This window comes from Eulemur rufifrons, chromosome 29, assembly GCF_041146395.1.
Source record: "Eulemur rufifrons isolate Redbay chromosome 29, OSU_ERuf_1, whole genome shotgun sequence".
Lineage (NCBI taxonomy): Eukaryota > Metazoa > Chordata > Mammalia > Primates > Lemuridae > Eulemur > Eulemur rufifrons.
Window position 1 is genome coordinate 49,242,295 of NC_091011.1, and position 20,320 is coordinate 49,262,614.

General features: G+C 37.1%; 1 pseudogene; it reads right to left on the reverse strand.

Annotated features, from left to right (window-relative positions):
• Positions 1–12,881: 12,881 nt before the first annotated feature.
• On the reverse strand, positions 12,882–15,066 carry LOC138377145 (heat shock cognate 71 kDa protein-like; annotated as a pseudogene).
• Between the last annotated feature and the right edge of the window lie 5,254 nt (positions 15,067–20,320).

The window sequence follows — 20,320 nt, forward strand, 5'->3', positions numbered from 1 at the left end:
GGTACTTGTGGTGCTTGTTTTTCCATTCTTGTGATTCTTCACTTAGAAGAACGGGCTCCAGCTCCATCCAGGATAATACAATAGATCTGCTTACGTACTGATGGGCACTTGGGTTGTCTCCACATCTGTGCAATCATGGATTGTGCTGTTATGAATATTTGAGTGCAGATGTATTTTTTATAGAATGTCTTTTTTTCCTTTGGGTAAATACCCAGTACCATTGCTGGATCAAATGGTAGTTGTACTTTTAGTTTTTTGAGGCATCTCCATACTACTTTCCATAGAGGTTTTACTAGTTTGAGTTCCACCAGCAGTGTATGGCTGTTCCTATCTCTCCACATCCACACCAACATTTGTTGTTTTGAGACTTTTTGATAAAAGCCGTTCTCTCTGGAGTTAAGTGATATCTCTTTGTGGGTTTGATTTGCATTTTCCTGATGATTAGAGATGTTGAGCATTTTTTCATATGTTTCTTGGCCATGAATTTTAAAACATTTTTAATTGAAAGAGAATTATCACTCAAATATATAAAAATGCCATACAATTTAATAAGAAACCAATATTAATAAGAAGCAATTTTATAAGGACAGGACCTTGGTTTTACCCACTGAAAGGTTGTGAACAGAGGAGCAGTGTGATCTGAAGTGTGCTTTACAAGCACATGCCGGCTGGCAGCATGCTCTTTTTTTTTTTTTTTTTTTTTTTTTATTTAATTTTACAGAATCAAATAGTCTAACAGTATATCTTGTTAGATACAGTATGTCCTCATAATGTATACATTATTTCTTGTACAATGATATGAAATAATATGGGAAATGTTCATGATAAATTATTAAGTGAACAGTGCAAGTTAAAAACAATAGTTTCATATTTTTTTCCCCACCCCCCCTTTCCCGAGTCAGCACCTTCAAGTGTTACCATTCCCCAAACGGTGCGCAATGCACTCATTGTGTAGGCATACCCCCATCCCCTCCCCCACCCCCCACCTCAGTCTGATGTCCAATTGGTGTCGTTTCCAGATTTGTATTTAGGTGATGATCAAGGAAACCAATTTTCTGGTGAGTACATGTGATGCTTGTTTTTCCATTCTTGGGATACTTCACTTAATATAATGGGTTCCAACTCTCTCCAGGAGAACCATAGAGATGTTGTATCTTCATCATTCCTTATAGCTGAGTAGTATTCCATGGTATACATATACCACAGTTTACTAATCCAATCATGTATTGATGGGCATTTGGGTTGTTTCCACATCTTTGCTATTGTGAATTGTGCTGCTATAAACATTTGGGTACACGTGCCTTTGTTACAGAATGACCTTTTTTCCTTTGGGTATATGGAGGTATCTTAAACAGATTCAAATAGACCTGCCATTTGACCCAGCAATCCCATTACTGGGCATATACCCAAAGGAAAAAAGGTCATTCTGTAGCATGCTCTTTTGAGCCTATATTTCAGGACAATTGGAGAAGCAGAGCAATTTCTTGGAAAATGCCTGACATTAGGGTTGTAGCTGTGGAAGTAGTGAGAAGTCATCTAATCTGAATATGTTCTAAAGTCTTTGCTGAAGGATTGGATCTGGTGCATAAGGAAAAGAGGTTTAAGAGTGATTCCAAGGTTTTTTAAATTGAAGAATTAGACGATAATATAGAGAAAATTATTTATGCTAATCACACATTTTCCTTTAGCATTTTCTTTCACATTGTCTGCTAGGCTAGTAGTGAGAACCCAGCTTCCTATGTTCATCCAGTAATACACAGATTAGTAGATTATTTTAATGTTTAATAACATTAGCAATTAAATTTTTTTAAAATTCTCTAAATATATGAAAATATGTGGAATTGTGGATTACCCACTGCTAAATTTGCAGATGAACCTTTTATAACCTTGAAGAATATATTAATACAAAGCAGACTTAGGAAGAAGACAAATGTCCCGTTAGGCTTGGCTTTGAGATCTCCATTTAAAAGAGGCTTTTCTTATTAAAAGAGAAAAAACTGTCTTTGGAAATTTCTGTTTTCAGCTGCTATAGGCAATGGTGATTTCCTTCACTTGTTTCAAAAAGGTAAAGAGACTGAAGCTGAGACTCAACACAGCAACTGATATAATTAGGAGAGTAACTACATGTATACTCTGGACAATTTTACATGTTACTGGGTGTTGTGCTGTCATGTTTATGCCAAAACCTTAAGAGCAAGATAACGCATGAACCCACAGTGGAGATGGCAATTTGTGTTTAGAACAGTCCACTTTATTTCTAACAGGTATACTTCAGGGAAGAAAAGGATGAGGATCAAAAATAAATGTGATAATGTGGTTTAATGGTAAGGGGTTATTATATTGTTTTTACCGTAGGCACTTGTTTACTATTTCATATACTAGGAAACTCAGAGTGTAATGCTGTAATATTTTGATTTTAAAAATGAAACTTTTTGAATAAATGTGAAATCAATATTTAGGTGAGAAACTGTACTGTGAGGTTGATATTTTGCCAGCAACATTTTGCCCAGTCACTACTGCTGATTAGTAATGTTAGAGGGCTGATTTCGCTTCTTAGGCTTTCTGTACTTCGTACTCATCTTTAAAACTCACTGATGATTTTTGCTTCCATGAAATTCCCTGACTGCTGTCTGAGCTTCCTTACTTTCGTCAGTCCTGGGTTTTCCAATTCCAGCTATGGATTAAGGCTCTATTCATTTCCATTATTCTTACAATATTGTGTCTGTATGAGAGTGAGAGAGAGACAGAGTGTGTGTGTGTGTGTGTGTGTGTGTGTGTTTGAGTGTGTGTGAGCGACAGCGAGTATGTATGTGAGAAAGAGAGAGAGACAGAGACCGAGAGAGACAGGCAGAGAGAGAGAGATCGCCATCCATTAGACAGGCTTCATTTGTAGACCCTCACATAAAGTTTCCTTCTACTTAAAAACTAATCCTTACTGATTGAAAATTTCTCTTTCTGGTTATTTTTTAAATGATAAGTAGCCATTTTTCCCTTTTAAGGTTAGATTTTCTTTCAATATCCTTTGAATAAAATAATATAACTTCCATCTATGTAGTCCAAACAAAGGCAAAATGAAGCTGTAGTTATACAAGTCAGCAAGTGGGCTCTCTGGGGGGTGGGGGATGAACTGGACAGGAGAATAAGAATCTTTCCTGTAATTTTGGAAATGTTCTAGATCTTGTTTTGGGTGGTGGCCAAATGGGTGTATATTGTAAAACTCAGTGAGCTGAATAGTTAATATCTGTGTCCTCTGATGTACATGAATTCTACTCTGATAAAAATAAATATAGTTATTTTTCCTGCTCATCCTTCTGCCTCTCAACCCCTGTCTACTTAGCTCACTCAATCACTTCTTCCATGTCTCTACTGTTTTAAAAACACTTTGCTGGTCTCTACTTCCTCCAGACACACACTTAATATGTAACAAATACAACAAAAAATAAGTAGATAATTTAAAAGTAACTGTCACGTACAAAACTTGTGCCAAAGAATATAAAGTTTTAATATTGCATCTTCAAAAATGCATTCCATAATAGCACATGAGTACCAGTGTACATGGAAATAAAAATCAGCAGAAGGAAAATCTCTTTATAACAATTGTATGGAAAAGTTTGAAAAATCATTTTGGTGTCTACAAAAGGCTAAGTAAACATGACCACCCTCCTTTAGAAGTAGCCAGTTTCCTTGATTGTGAATGAGATATGAAGTCCAAAATGTTGTATCAAATCCTATTTGTGTCTGTATCTGTATTTGTGTTTTTTTTTTCTGTTTGTATACATGTATAAAAGTTTTATAAATAAGAATAGAGACTTTAGAGTTTGGAAAAATTTTTGTAAATTAAATGTTAGGGAATAAACATAAGAATGAGTAGCTGAGATGGACCAGTAATCAAGGTCATTGGAGAAGAGCAGGCTGAGGAACTGGAAGGCCAGGTTATTGGAAATATCTTCTAAATGAATGTGGAAAATGTTTGGAGAAAAGGATACAAGTATCTTTGATATTAGAGGGTTCCAACTCTAAAGAAGAGTTTATTCCTTGGATCTCATGACATTCAAATATTTTCCAGATGAATAAATAGAAATAATATTGGAGCTCTATAGGGATGAGAATTTGATTGAAGAGGAATGACATGGGAATTTGGGTCTTCTTGTGGTGCCATGATATTTGTCAAAGAAGATTGTGATGGTAAGACTCTAAGTTTGGGAAAAAATTTGATACTAACAATATTACAAGAGGGAGAATATAAATATATGATCAAGCTATCACAAAGATCAAATTATCAAATCATCCTCACATGAATTAAGATATTACCCAGAATCATGATTTTCTAATTAATTCAAGGATACAGTCAATCAAGATGTTCAAACAAAGCAAGAAGTTTGGGACATCAAGGACAGCTTCCCAAATCCTTTTCATATCAGAGCTACACTCTCTGGCCCAGAGTAATACATTTAGTCTCTGCAGAAGTAGGTGAGTTAATCTCATGGAATAAGTGTTTAAGTTATAAGACATATATATCCATTTTATACTTAAATATATACATAGCTGATATGATATTTTCCAATGGAATCATGCTTCCTGAATCCACAGGTTCTATATGTGTTTACTGTAAGCAATGCTAAACCTGGGTCATCTTATTAAAAGCATTTCATAGTCAAGGACTTTTCTCCTAGCAAATACAAGCAGTCTATCTTTAAGGAGGTCTAGTTGTTACAGCCTTACCAGGTTCACTGCCCATGTTCAAGAGGAAGCCAATACAGTGAGACAGCAAGGGTTACAGCAGAGAAAGAGTTTAATATCACAGGTGCCATGTGAGGACATGAGAGGAAGTTCTCAAATTCATCTCCCTGAGAATTTAGGAGAAAGGGTTTTTAAAGATAGTTTGGCAGGAAGAGGGCTAGGCGATTGGGTCTGCTATTTGGCTGGGTTTGGGGTAGAGCCACAGGGGGTGTAGAAATCATCCTCTTATGCTGAGTTGTTTCATGGGTGGGGGTCACAATACCAATTGAGTCAGTTCCTTGGTATGGGTCACTAAGTCTGGGTGGGTCAGTTGATCCACTGGAATGCAGAGCCTGGAAGATACCTCAAAAACTAGCTTTAGGTTCCACAAGGGTGATTTTATCTGTGGAGAAAGTTAAGAATCTTTACGGCCATCAGCTGTGGGACTCCTGAGTAGCAATTATAGGAAAGCAAACTAGAGCACAATGGCTGGTTATTATTATTATTTTTAACTATGCCTGTACCTTTGTAGAGTTTAGGTCCTTACCACAGTTCTTGCCCTGTACCCCTTTATTAATTTGTAAAGGGAAGTTTCACAATTATCATGAAATTTACAAGGAGACTACACTGGCTCATGTGCTTTTTTTTTTTCTTCCCCAGAGAGCATATCCCAACAGATGAGAAAGAAATTAATGATAAGTAGCTGCTTTAATGCCTTCCTCTATGACTATTAATTTCTGGGCACTTTTTAATTTTAACTTTCAAGCCTGGTTATTATCTTCCACATGAAGATAAGTCATGAACAAATATCTGAGAGTTTGTCTAATTTTCACAATATAATTCCCAAGTGAAATCAACACAAAAGCATCATTTGGCAGCTTTCAATTTGGAGATGCAAAGATTATAATGTCCTGCCCGCCTATAGTTGAGTTATCAAAGATGATTCTCCTTATAATCTTTTGGAAGAAAAACTAATTTCACATCAATTAATAGCTCAATATTAAGCTTTTTATAGTTCATTTAAAATAGTTCTTAAAGGCAAATGATCAGCAACTTACGTTTTATAGAAGTTTTGGAGAATGACAGTGTTGTATTTTGTTGAATATATAGAATTAATGGACGAAATCTTTGTCTACCAAACGAAAATGGACAATATTTTAAGTGTTTTACAAAGTTGTTAAATGTGGTTGAAATATTAGAAAGATTTCTTTAATATTTGAGAATGCTTTTATATTCTGGATTAGTTTGTATTTACACAGTTGTTTGCTGGATTCTCTCTTTTACCCAAAATTTATATGTGTGTGTACATGCAAGCAGGTATGCTAGATTATAGAAAGTCCTATAAAAATTCATAATTACTTTATCTTAACTGTATTACCATAGGAATAGTTCAATAAGACAAACCTGGCCACTTATTTTTACTGATATATACATTACAATAAGATAAATACAAACTTTAAGTAGAGCTTTACTTAATAGCATAAAAAATACATGTCTTTCCCCTCATATTAATTTCCTACTCCTACAAACACATACACATCAAAATATTTCCCTAAAAATAATGTACTTTTATATATCACATGACCATAATTCTACTTTAAAAGTCACATCTTCTACTTTTAAATTCCTCATATAAAAAGAATATCTAGGTAACATCAATATATAACATCAGAAAAGTAGGATATCAAAGAATGATTGAAGAGTTAGGGAAATATTCCCAAGATTACAAGTAGGGAAAATGTGTGTTTTCATTTTGATTTTGACACTGGACAGTTAATGTTTTGTGACAATCAAGTGCCGTTATCCCTTTGACTCTCAGAGATTTTATTGCTGTTGTTTTCATTTTGTTTTGTATTTTAATGTACAAATTGAGACACTTGAACAAATTTTCTATGAATGCCTCAAACACTAATTTTCTGTACTTTGTTAACCTGGGAAATACCACATCTGGCACAGGGGCACAAACAGGATAGATCTTGGGAATATTCTAGGTTATGTAGCCACTGTCCTGTTAGGCATCCTGAGAGTGCCTGAAATGGCCTTTTGTATTCTTTGCAATGTGAGTTTGTATTCTTTGGGTTAAACCTTTGAGTGTTTTTAAAATAAAAAAGTGCTGAGAACATCATTAGTGTGTATTAGCTTTACTCTTTAGAAAGATTTCAATAGGATGAGAGAAAATAGATCCTAGAATTTCTGGACACTTGCACACATGGGAAATACACAGAAATGAGTAATTATCAGAAAGGCAGAAAAAACTTTTCTTCCTGTCAGATGTGTCAGGGAGATTTCAGAGGGTGCTGATTCTTAGCAAGGCTTAGCTAATGTCTCTGGCTGTAGGACTGCTGCCCTTGACCCACAATGACCCATAATTCAAGTTCTGGTAAGGAAGAAGAGGCTTGCTCAATAAGCCCTGTCACGGGGCATAAGAATGAAGCCACTAACTTGCTCAAGGAAAATGATAGAATCTTCTGACTCACTGGAATTTATGGATCTGTGCTAGGGTATCTGTAAATAGCAAATTCACCTTAGAAGAAACATCAGATCTGTGGATTTTTAGAACTCCTGCCATCTATTGGGTGTTTATAATTCCTTTTGTTCAAGCAAAATCCCATATGTGTCATCTGCTCCAAACTCAGATAATTATTCATTCTCTCATTGTATTCTAAAATGAAGACTCCATTCACCAGATAATGCATTAGTGATATAATATCCTGTACCCTGAAGAACTCCCTCAATGCAGGAGATTTCTGCTATCTTATGCAGAGCACATTGCACCAGCAGAAATTTAACTTGCTCAGCCCTACTAATGGTAGAATGCTAATGGGAAGAAAATGTTAAGCTTCTCATTTTCTTTGAATTATGGCTAAAGAGTTGATGTACACTGCAGAGAACTAATCAAATGAAAATAGAACAATAGAAGCAATATAAATTTGGGGAAAATCCTACTGAGGTTTTTTTTTGTATTTACTTAGAATTCATAAAAATGCAATTTTGAAGAAGAAAGAATATTTTTAAAATTGCTTTTTTGAAAACTTTTGGAAACTCATTTTCAGCTGCACTGTCTAGGCAAATATCTCTTTGTAAGATAAGAGACCATATAGAGGCCAAATATGTAACTAAAGTTCATATTTTAATGACATTGCCTAGAATCTTAACCCTACTTCAAATGTATCTATGAGATCATCTTGTTTGATATCTCAATATAAAAATCTTTTTTGCAACATCTTGCTGGAATATTTCATGTGATGAGGAACTTACTACCTTGCAAGGCAAACCATTTTATTTTTAAAGAGACTTAGCAATGAAAATTATGATTAGAACCCTGTTTTTTACATCCAAACTAATTTGCTTTCGATAATTTTATTTTTCTTATTAGCCCCAATTTTTCCCATTGCAATTTGGGCAAATTTCTACTACTTGATTCCACCAAAATATTTTTCTCCCTCTGGATAAATATCTTCATTTCTTTCACTGGTGTGCAAGCTTTTCAGGACCTCCTATTTTCTACCTGGCTTTCCCAGGATATAGACATGTTGCCCAACAACTCTTAAAAATATAACCTCTAGAAAATACTTCACAAATGATCAACATTGTGCATAAAGTAATGAAATTTTCTGAATAAGTTTAAGTTAAAAGACATTTATTGAATGGTTATTATAAAATTATCATAGAACATTTACCAGGTTCTTTTTCTGTTCTCCATTTCAAACTATCATACTTTGATTTTCATCCCTGCTGCCTTTCCAAGAAATCCTAAGGATGAATGGCGACTGGGATGGTGTATCGGATTTCCATGAACAAGTGACACTTGCTCCAACACAGTGCTTAGTTACAGTATCCTGGCTGCATTTAGTGCTCCACCCTCCTTGTCTGCAGAAAGGACAAGGTGCTAAACCAGGAGAAAGCTAACTATACCTATTTATTTTCACCTCTTTGTTGAAGCTATGCCACGGGGGGCATCATAAGATTGCCATGTACTTAACTGTATGCTGTAGTGGAATGATGACTAGCCTGGAAATCTGAAACCCAGTGTTCTGGTTTGACAGAAACGCTTCACTTCCAGTAGCATGACACTTTTTACATCATTTTGGCTCTTACTGGCTTCATATAACATTGTTTCTCCTTGCCACTCAAGCCTTAGATGTATAATAGCTTTTTACTTTTGCTAGTCTTATACCTTCTTAGTTACTTTAATCCTTCCCACACCTCTGTTAATAGTCCCTCAGATACCTGTCACATGTTGTTTCCTGACAGGATCCTGACTGATAATCCTCTAAGCCAAGTTTTCTTATATGTAAAATGAGATAACAATACTACTTACTTTATAGAATTGCCCTAAGTGTTAGTAAAATAATACCATTATATAGCATAGAACCAGGTAAATGTGTAATAAATGTGAGATGCCTTTATTATTATTATTATGAATAGTTTACAGAAGATATGATGAAATAATGTCATTTGCGGTAACATGGATGAACTGGAGACCATTATCCTAAGTGATGTATCTCATGAATATAAAGACGAACACCATATGTTCTCACTAATAAGTGGAAGCTAAATTATGGGTACACACAATCATAAAGTGGTGTAAAGAACATTGGAAACTAATAAGGGGGGAGAATGGAAGAGGTGTGAGTGATAAAAACTTACTTATTGGGTACAATATACCCTATTCTATACCCTATTCTTGTGATGGGCACACTAAAAACCCTGCTTCAGCATTATACAATTCATCTAGGTAACATAAAACACCTGTAGCCACTTCATATTTTGAAATCAAAATTATTTTTTAAAAAGAGAGAAAGTCAGGATAGTGGAAACTTGTGGGTAACTGTGTTGGCCATTGGGCCAGAGACTCAGAAAACAGAAAGACTGCAAGTGGCTGATAACTGCAGTTGCCTGGCAGGAATCTTTCAGAAAAACCCTTCCTACTTAAAAGAATGGTGAATGGCCTGCTTTGGCCTGGAGCTTTTTCTTCCTTTTACTTTTTAAGCCTAACACATCCCTTCAGAGTGACCTAGAATGTCCAGGCATGTGCAGATTGCTCCTGGAAGCTGACACCCACTGGGTACTGAGTCCAGTGTGTCCATCCCATGGTGGGGTGCAGCTGAGGTGGCTTTTGCGTGGGGCCTGTAGGAACCCCTTGCCTTGGGGTGTACAGAAGTCACACACACGCATGCTGCAGGCTTTCACACATAAACAAACATGCATGGTTGTTGGGCTCCTCCCAGAGGCCAGCCAAATGTGGCTTCTGCTGCATGAGTTAGTGAACTTCATGAGTCAGCCAGCAGGGTATGTGAGGCTGCAGGATGGGCCTAGGTATTTCCTGAGAGGCAGGAGAGGGCAGGAAGGAGTCCCAGTGGGCCCCAGAAGCCATGGCATCTGGGTGTGAGCCAGGCCCAGGCTCCACTTCACTCCATCCATCACAGCTGATGTTGACTTTTTGTCACATTTTTGAGGCTAAGGAGGTTCACAGACTCACTACTGAACATTCAAAGAACAAGGGGCAGAGGTCACCTTGAGCCCTGATCTCACTCCAAGTCGCTCTGCCACAATTTCACAAATCCTGCACAGGGCAAACCAGTGAGCGCAGACCAGGAACAAGGCCATGCCCCAAGGGTGGTCAGATGGGGTGTGGTCAGAAACAAAAGGAATGATCCAGAAACAGGCCCACTGGTGAGTTGTTATGACAAGCAGGTGGTTCAGATAAGCACAGAAGAAGGGCATTCAACCTCGCCTGGCAGTGGAAAGACGGTCCCTGGTGACTGGACATCCTTGCCGTGGCCTGGGGCAGACCCAGGGTGGCTGCAGCCCTCCTCCCCTCACCAGGGGTCTGAACCTCCTGCTGAGCTGCCCACCCTGCCTCCTTTTGTGGCTCATTTCCTCGTTCTCCTCCCACCAACTGCCCTGAAATCTCAGCAGGGGCTCTGGGGGCAGCCTCCTTCTCGTGGGACTTCTCTGGGCCCAGCCTGGGCACTGGGCATGGCTATCCAGAGCCAAACCTCGCCAAGCCTCTGAAGCTGATGCTCTAAGAATGTCTCATGAGTAAATTGTAGAACATCTCCAGGCAAGAAAAAAGTATTAAAATAGCTACAACTACAAAAACGTTAGTATTTTTATACATAATGCAAAAAGATGTACATAATATCAAAAGATGTCAATTGTGACATCAATAACATGTGACATCTATAAGGTCCATAAATTGGACCACCAAAAAATTCCATTTTCTATGGGCAACTAAACCAGAATGTAGGTTATATAAATCCAGTACCTGGCAATGTGTTTATAGTGACCATGCGGAGGCGTGATATGTTATATTGCAGAAAGTCAGACATGGACAGAAAAGAGAAGAGGAAAACATCATACGGCTGATAAAGGAATGGTGCCAGCCTGAATCCTGATTTTATGAAGCCTAACTCAAGACATTTTGTAATTTTTTTTTCTTAGCTTGAGCAAGAATTAGTTAAACTTTATTCCTTGAATTTAAAATGTGTTTAAAATAACAGGAGATTAAATTGTTATTGGGAAGGGCTGACATTATTTTCTGGTTTATCTAGTTTGAAACAATTACAAATTATTTGCCAGGCATGGGTCAGAAAATCTCAATCCCTCATCTACTTTTTGCTCAAGTTGTCTTGATTTTCTTCTAGATATTGTATATATAGTTTTTGTGTCATTCTTGTCTCTCCTGAGATATCAGATTCTTATGCCAGGGAAATTATCCCTCTATTTCTATATAGAAACTTAATTTAAATTCCTTTAAGGAGTATAATCTTAATCATTTGTGTTTCCAAAGAGATTTATTCCCTTTAGTGTTCTTAAGAATGTCTCTCATTGATTATTCATAAGAAATATTAATAGACATGAGATACACGGAAGACAAATTTCAAAATATATCAAAGTATATACTGTAAAAATAAATGTCTCCTTCCCACATCACCCTATCACCACTCTCATATTTTACTCTATAGGGAGCTAATCCCATCACTCTTATCTAAAATTTAATTGCATTTTCAGTTTTTATAGTTTTCTGATTTTAATGTTTTTAATATATATTATACTCATGGGATTCAAAAATGTAAAGGTAGAAAAACTATTCAAAATTTTTTTCTGCTCTCACCCTTGTCCCTCCCTCACATAAGCTCCTCTCCCTATGGGAAATTAATCATACCATTTTTTGTATGTATTCTTTTAGATACATAAATCGTCTTAGTTCACTCCTTTATTTACATAAAACGGTACTGTGCTATACACATTGTTTTGTACTTTGCTTTTTCTACTTAATAATGTATCTTAGAAGTTATTTCATCATGTTTGCATAAGAGCACCCCCATTCTTTTTCATGGCAGGTGCTCCTATAAATGGGTTATTTAGACACCTGCTGATGGACATTTAAGTTTATTTCATTCTTTTGGATTTACAAATAATGTTTCACATGTGAGTTCAAACCTATGCTATGTCCATTTATAATTTTTTTAGATATTACTAAATTGCCCCCTACAGAGGTTCTACCAGATTATCATCCAACCAGGAATGTATGATTCACTGTTTTCCCACAGTTCCTAATATAATAGCACATTCTACCTAACATTAGATATACATTATGTTATATGTAATATATAATTATTACATATATAATACAATGTTATATTGTTGTATCTTTGCTAATCTGAGAGGTAAAATATATTTTAGTGAAGTTTTTTGTTTTTTATTGAGGCTTAATTTTCATGTAGTGTTCAGTTCAATGAATTTTTGCATATATATTTTTACATATATATGTATATATGTGTGTGTGTGTGTGTATATATATATATATATATATACACACACTTGACATACAAAATGACTAGGATCCCAGAATCTCACTTTTGCTCACATTCAAGTAAATATCTAACCTTTCTATAGATAAACATCATTCTGACTTCTATTACAATAAAGTAGTTTTGACTATTCTTAAATATAAATGTAAATTATTGAGTGTAAACAAAACCATATATAGTCATCACTCTATGTATGCAGAGGAATTGTTTCAGGACCCCCCACATATACCAGAATCCATGCATACTCGAGTCCTGCAGTTGGCCCTCATCCCTCTGTATGTGTGGCTTTCACATCCCATGAATACTGTACTTTTTGTTTTGCTAATTTTAAATACAGTTTTATTGAAGACATTTCATTTTCCACTTACAATACAGTGCTTATAAAGTGCAATGTTATTTCCTTCCCCTATGTGCATGTTCCATATTCAAGTATTGAGAATGTCCAGCAATTTACTATAGCAGCTCAACTTTAAATCTGCCACATAATTTGCTGCAAATTTAGATCCTTCAATGTTTTACTGTGTGGAACAATGCTACATTTATACTTGGGTTGGCTTCATCAACCTCTTCAATGGTGGGGCCTGAGGAAGCACCAGCAGAAGGAGGAGCTCCGCCACCTGGGAAGCCCCCAGGCATTCCTCCTGTCATGCCTCCTGCACTCTGGTACAGCTTGGTAATGAAGGGGTTGCAGACTTTCTCCAGCTCCTTCTGCTGATGTTCAACTTCTCCCTTCTCTGCAGTCTGGTTCTTATCAAGCCAGTTGATAATTTCATTACACTTGTCAAGAATCTTCTGTTTGTCCTCATGATTGATCTTGCCTTGAAGTTTCTCATCTTCAGGAGTTGCTTTCATGTTGAATGCATAGGAGGATTCAAGCGCATTCTTGATGACACTCTGTCCCTCTGCTTCTCATCTTCAATTTAGTACTTCTCAGCTTCCTGGACCATACATTCAATGTCTTCCTTGCTCAAACGCCCATTGTCGTCAGTGATGGTAATCTTATTTTCCTTTCTGGTGCTCTCATCCACAGCAGAGACATTGAGAATGCCATTGGCATCAATATTGAAAGTGACTTCAATATGAGGAACACCACAGGGCAGGAGGTATGCCTGTGAGTTCAAACTTGCCAAGCAAGTTGTTATCCTTGGTCCTGACCCATTCACCTTTGTAAACCTGAATGAGCACACCAGGCTGGTTGTCAGAGTAGGTAGTGAAGGTCTATGTCTGCTTGGTAGGAATGGTAGTGTTGCACTTAATGAGTGCAGTCATAACTCCACCAGCAGTTTCAATATCAAGAGAAAGAGGAGTGACATCCAAGAGTAGCAAATCTTGAACATTCTCAGATTTCTCTTCAGACAGGATGGCCACTTGGACAGCTGCAGCATAAGCAACAGCCTCATCAGGGTAGATACTCTTACTCAGTTCTTTTCTATTGAAGAAGTCTTACAGAAGCTTTTGAATCTTGGGGATACAGGTAAAACCACCAACCAGGACAATGTCATGAATCTGTGACTTGTCTAGTTTGGCATCTTGAAGGGCTTCCTCTACAGGGTCTAGGGTGCCACGGAACAGATCAGCATTAAATTCTTCAAATTGGGCACAGGTAGTGGAGGCATGGAAGTCTATTCCTTCATAAAGTGAATCAATCTCAATACTGGCCTTGGTGCTGGAAGACAGAGTATACTTAGCATGTTCACAAGCAGTATGGAGGCATCGGATGGCTCTTGTATTCTCACTGATGTCCTTCTTAGGCTTGCCCTTGAACTCAGCAATAAAATGGTTAACCATTTGGTTGTCAAAGTCTTCTCCACCTAAGTGTGTATCTCTAGCTGTAGATTTGACCTCGAAGATTCCATCCTCAATAGTGAGGACTGACACATCAAAAGTGCCACCTCCTAGGTCAAAGATCAGCACATTTCTTTCAGCTCCAACCTTGTTGTCTAAGCTATAAGCAGTAGCAGTAGCAGTTGGTTCATTTATAATCCTAAGAACATTAAGACTAGCAATGGTTCCATCATCTTTGGTAGCCTGATGCTGAGAGTCATTAAAGTAAGCTGGCACTGTGACCACAGCAATGGTAACAGTCTTTCCAAGATAGGCTTCTCCAGTTTCCTTCATCTTTGTCAGAACCATAGATGACACCTCCTCAGGATAGAAACTTTTTGTCTCTCCCTTGTATTCTACTTGGACCTTGGGCCTTGCCTGCACCATTCACCACCACAAAGGGCCAATGCTTCATATCAGACTACACAACAGCATCATCAAATCTGCATCTAATCAGATGTTTGGCATCAAAAAACGTGTTGGTGGGGTTCATTGCAACTTGATTCTTTGCAGCATCACCAATCAATCGTTTGGTATTAGTAAAGGCAATGTAGCTTGGAGTGGTGCAGTTTCCCTGATCATTGGCAATTGTCTCTACTTTTTCATGCTGGAAGACACCCTCACAAGAGTAGGTGGTGCCAAGATCAGTACCAACTGCAGGTCCCTTAGACATGGTTGCTCACGTGCAGGACTGGCCTGGCTTGCCAAGACCACACACAAAACCCAAGAGCTGCTGCCGTGTTCAATAAGTGATATTATTTAATTTATATAAAGTTCACTATCAGGCAAAATTTTAGCAGGAATTAATAATCATGACAGGGAGGCTCAGGATCAGGTTTCTGTGGTGCTGGAAATACTCTATACCTTGATATCTTGATCTATCTGGTAAGTGCAGGGGTATATTCACTTGTAAAAATTCTTATTGATCTGTATATTTATGACATGAAATTTTATGAATGTGTATGTTTTATACTGTATTAAATAATTTAATAAAAATTGTAGACATTTCAATTGTATCAAATATTGCCTCTAGTTAAGCAACACAGTAACAGTTAAATGGTGATTTATATTTAGCATCAAGGATGACATATGTGACTTTAAGCTATTTGAAAGAAGTAGTGAGGATGGATGTGCTTTTGGAATAAAATGAGAACAGATGATTGTGAAATTAGCTAATGTGATGTGAGTGGATACAAGTTAACAAGTGTTTGATAGAGGTATCCATAAAGTGCAATGGAAGTATCAATTAAAGGCACTTAACTAAGTCTCACGGTATGGGGAAGGTATCCTTGAGGGAATCATATATAAATTTAGCTTTGAAGGTTAGAGAAGAGTTAGCCAAGTAAGAGGAAAAAAGAAGGCCTAATAGGAAAGATGGACATTTCAGGTAGCACGAGTAGAGACAAGCAATGGTGACACTATATAGGTAAAAGAAGCAGTAGGTATTAATACCATGTAAGGAACCAGCAATGGAGGACCTCAAATGTAAGGTTTAGAAAGTTGGCCTTTTTCCATCGATTCTTGGGAGCTACTAAAGGTTATAAATAGTGAAGAGTCACTCTTAGATCTGTCTTTTAAATAGACTCTGCAGAATTGCAGGGGAGGTCTGAGAGCCATGTGATAAAAACAGGATGTGGGGGACACATTAATATCTCTTTTTCCTTAAGAGTATTACAAGCTAGTGTAGAGAAGTCACAGGAGATCAAGAGATATAAACCATACCAGTTCTTGAATACATAAAAATATGATTTTGCTCAGAGTGAGTTTTTTTTCTTACATTTGCCAGAGACCGTTGTTTGCACTGATTTATCCAGTTTCCTATTTGGCCAGTGGCATGTATTTGCAAATTGTTTACAACCATCAGCACCTAACACATTAGGTATTCAATAATTATATTGTTGATTTATTGTGCTTGCTACAGAGGGTTGAGAGTAAGGCATGGAGCCATGCAATAGTTGGGGTTTTTTTTCTTTTCTCTGTGTGAAGTTAATTGAACTATGTAGAAATTCAATTCTCAACTTGGCCTCAGAAAACCCTTTTTATCATCTCAGCAGGAAGCTCATTTTAGGCTTTTTAAACATACTTTCATGATTTTGATGTGATTATCATTATTCTAATCATTATTATTATCCCTCATTAAGTTTCTGGAATACAAGGACATACCATCTCAAGACAGGAAGTTTTTAACAGCCTTCACTTTTTTTTTATTACTGTAGTAGTTATAGCAAATTCTGAATTTAATGGTTCTTTATATTGTCTGGGTTAAAATGATTATATGCTTTGGTTAATAGTTATCTTCATTTTTATAAAGATATGTTGATAGCCTTAAGCCATCAAAAGAAACCTGTAAAAATAGGGCTAACAGCTGCTTTGGGAAATATGTATAATGTATGATATTTAACATATCTTAAAGAATAGAGATTATCTTACAACCTGTTTTTAGTTTAAACATCTCTACAGTATAGTAATGTTGTACAATATACGAATATAGTAATATTGTACAAAGAAATATAAATTAGAATGAGATCAACCAAACGATACAGAAAAAGAAATTCTTTTTCTGTATTGTGTCTTGAAGTTGTGAAAAAAACTCTTCATGAAATAATGTAGGTAAATGACATTCCAGAAAGAAGAAACAGAAAGAACCCTGATATGGGACAACCTCACTACAATCAAGGAAGAGAAAGAGGACTGGTCTTGCCCAAACCTATCCTTCCAGACATCAATTCTTCTTTCATAGAAGACCCAAACCCCAAACTGAAATATGTTTCTCATGTTTCTCTAAATGTGTTGTATGTTTTTCCTCTCAGGAGTTTACTCATGAGCATATGGTACAATGATCCCTATCTCTGTACTGAGATGCTTTCCCTGTTTTTAGAATCCAATGTAACCTGACATCAATAAGAAAAAAATAAAGTGCCTCTAATGGGTGTTTGGACTTAATTCTATGTCTGAATACTCAGATTAGTGAGCTTGGATAAAAGCCCCCTCCCCCCAAAATGGTGTAGCAGTGGAGAAGTAACAGAGATGCAGACTCTTCCATGGTTCTTCCAATGCTAAGGTTGTGCCCAACTCACTTGAGAGAGTCCACTAAGCAGAGCACACAGACGGGGAATACCAAACATGTGTTCAGGAAGTAGGGGATGCAGTAGAACTAGCCAGCATGCATGCCAGAAGCAAAAAACCTCGTTGCCATGATTTCCCAGAGACTATGAGTGATAAGGATTGCTTTTAAAGGAATGTGTTATAGCACAATACTTAGTATTCATACGCTGTTTTTAATGTTTTGCTTCTTGTATATTTCAGCAGGTAGAACCTCTTTCTGTCACTTTATCTTGGAATAAATAAAATAAGGGAATGGTGGGTTGTACATTTTCCCATATGTGCTTTGGGCATATTAATTGAAGAGAGTTCATCCAAAGTGTCACCTATGGTTCCAAGGATCACAAGAGGTGGAGTGTTTTTTCTCTTAAGTTACTTAACATGCCATTCTCTTATATGAACATTCATTAATTAATTTATTCACTCATTAACTTAATAAATAATAAGAGGTCACTACGTGCAAAGTCTGTAATATTTTCTGTAGATACAATGGTGAACAAAACATAGTGGACTGCTATCTTTATTTTTAGATGACAAAGATTGTTACGAATTCCTCATTATAATTCTCTATCTTATCTGTTCAGTCATTCATTTGGCAAGAACCCAATGACTACTTTGAGAATGTGTGAATAACAAAAAAGGAATAAGCAGAATGAATGTATATCTGGATACAAATGCTATGCAAAAATCCTGGGGAAAGCCGTATCCTCGGAGTTGGCTATGGGAAAAGCTGGGCTATTCTTTGACAAATGCAGTGAGATTCGGGGTCAGGACCAAGGACAGCTCTCCTAAACTCAATTGTTGGGAAGGCCGCAGCATGAGATAAATCTAATCACACATCAGAACCCTAGATCCTTGGGTGCTTTATTGATATTCTTGTTGGATGTGCATTTTAACTTTCAGAGAGAATTTACTTATGAAGAATGTTTTTGTAATCAACAAAAGTCACATCTGAGCAATTTGTTTAATATGTGGAAAGATATCACCCAACAACATTATGGAGCTTTATGCTTTATTTCTCGGTTTCTAGTCCTGGTGAGTTAGTGTAATTCCATTGTCATTTTAAGTAAAGAAATAGGCCAAAAAAAAAAAAAAAAAGAAAGAAAAAAACTTATACAATACTGAAAAGCTGTCTCATGACTAAACGGTTTATGATGTTATCTTTTGTCAATACAGTCAAGATATTTCACATAGCATATTTTAACACTATTTTTTTTTTACTAACTACATCAACTCAAAAATGCAGAGTATGCTTTGCTACAAAGAATAATTTCCCAACCTCTAAATATCAACTTTTCTTCATAAAAAATAATGCATGTGAGAGAGAGAGAGGTTGAACATTGAAGGCGAAGAGTGGAGAGGAGTGAGGGATAGCTGTGAGAAGGTTTGATTGAAATTGCCACAATCCTGGCACTGGATGAGGGAAGGATTCTCCGGAACATCTGGGGATGCCACAGGGGCTGCTGTGTCTTTTATATCAGGACATTCCCCCTTCTTAGGGTCTTAGAGTGGCATCCTTAATCCGTGATTATTTAGTGTTCCTGAATGCTTCTGAGAGGTATAATTTCTGGAGCTGCCTCAATTGCACTTCTATTCTTTCTGGTGATATGTAAAGGCAAAATATGAGCTCTTATGTTATGGTCTGGTAAGTCATGTTATCCTGTAGTAAGTAGCTGTGCTTTTGGTGGTACAATTTTGCTTTTAAGTTGTTGGTACTCCTAACTGGAATCAGGTAGTTTGGGTATTAGTCTTACTTGCTGCCTCATTTGCTGGGAGTACATTTTTCACCTGTACCTCAACATGTGACCCAATGCAAACATGCGCTCCCATTCTGCCACTGGAGGGGTCTGCATTTATTTCAGAATTTCTTACAGAATTATTCAAATTCTTGCATCAGTTGCACATAGTTACCTGCTCTGCTGAAGTATTTGATGGAAAATTCCAGATGCCTTCCCACTCATAAACTTGTTATAGATAAGATTGTAATAATGATATCTTATATTTGGATAGGATTTTATAATCTATGAAGCTTTTTTGCTTGTTTTATTTCACATCATTTACATGACAAACCAGAGAAAAGAAGATATTATTTTATTCATTTTGCAGGTAAGAAGCTAAGGTTTAGGAATGTTAGATGTTCACAGAAATATAAATAGAAACTGAAAAGGACTCAGATTTAGGCTGAAATCTTGCCATTTATGTGTGCTATACCTTCACCCTGCTATTGTCAGGTCCAGCCTCTTTGTGGCCTGTCATCCTGGTTCTTTGGCTCCTTGGTTGGAAAATTCACAAGGAGGCCCAGTGCAATGGAGTGGATGCAGACAGGAAGCAATTCCACACAAACAGCTTTCATTATAGAAAAGAAGGAAGCTACACAAAGTAAAAATACGGTCCAGAGAAAGGAATGGGTTGGTCTCCACTAGTAGAGAAAGATATCGAGGACTCACAAGTGGTCTCCTTTTATTGGCCCGGTCCGGGGGAGAGCTTACAGGAGGTGTGTAATATTACCAAATGATTGACAGGTGTTCTTACATAACACAGTTGCAGCTGCTGATGCACCACAGGTATATAAACTCAAAAGCCCAGATTCCTGGTTCTTCATTATCTGTGGTTTCCTGCAGTCCCTTCCTCTGATTGGTCCCCAGCTTCTCTGCCCCTAGGAGCCATCCTCCTGGCCTACACTGGCTACCTGCAGGTCCCTTCCTAACAGTATGGCAGACCCCATCAGATCCCTAATTACAATATAACAAGCAGTCCATTTCTCCCTTTGTAGAGAAAAAGGGGGCCATCTATGTCTACACCTCTCACACACCCTGGGTTAGAGCATGCCATGAGGCGTGCAGTTCATTGGTCCC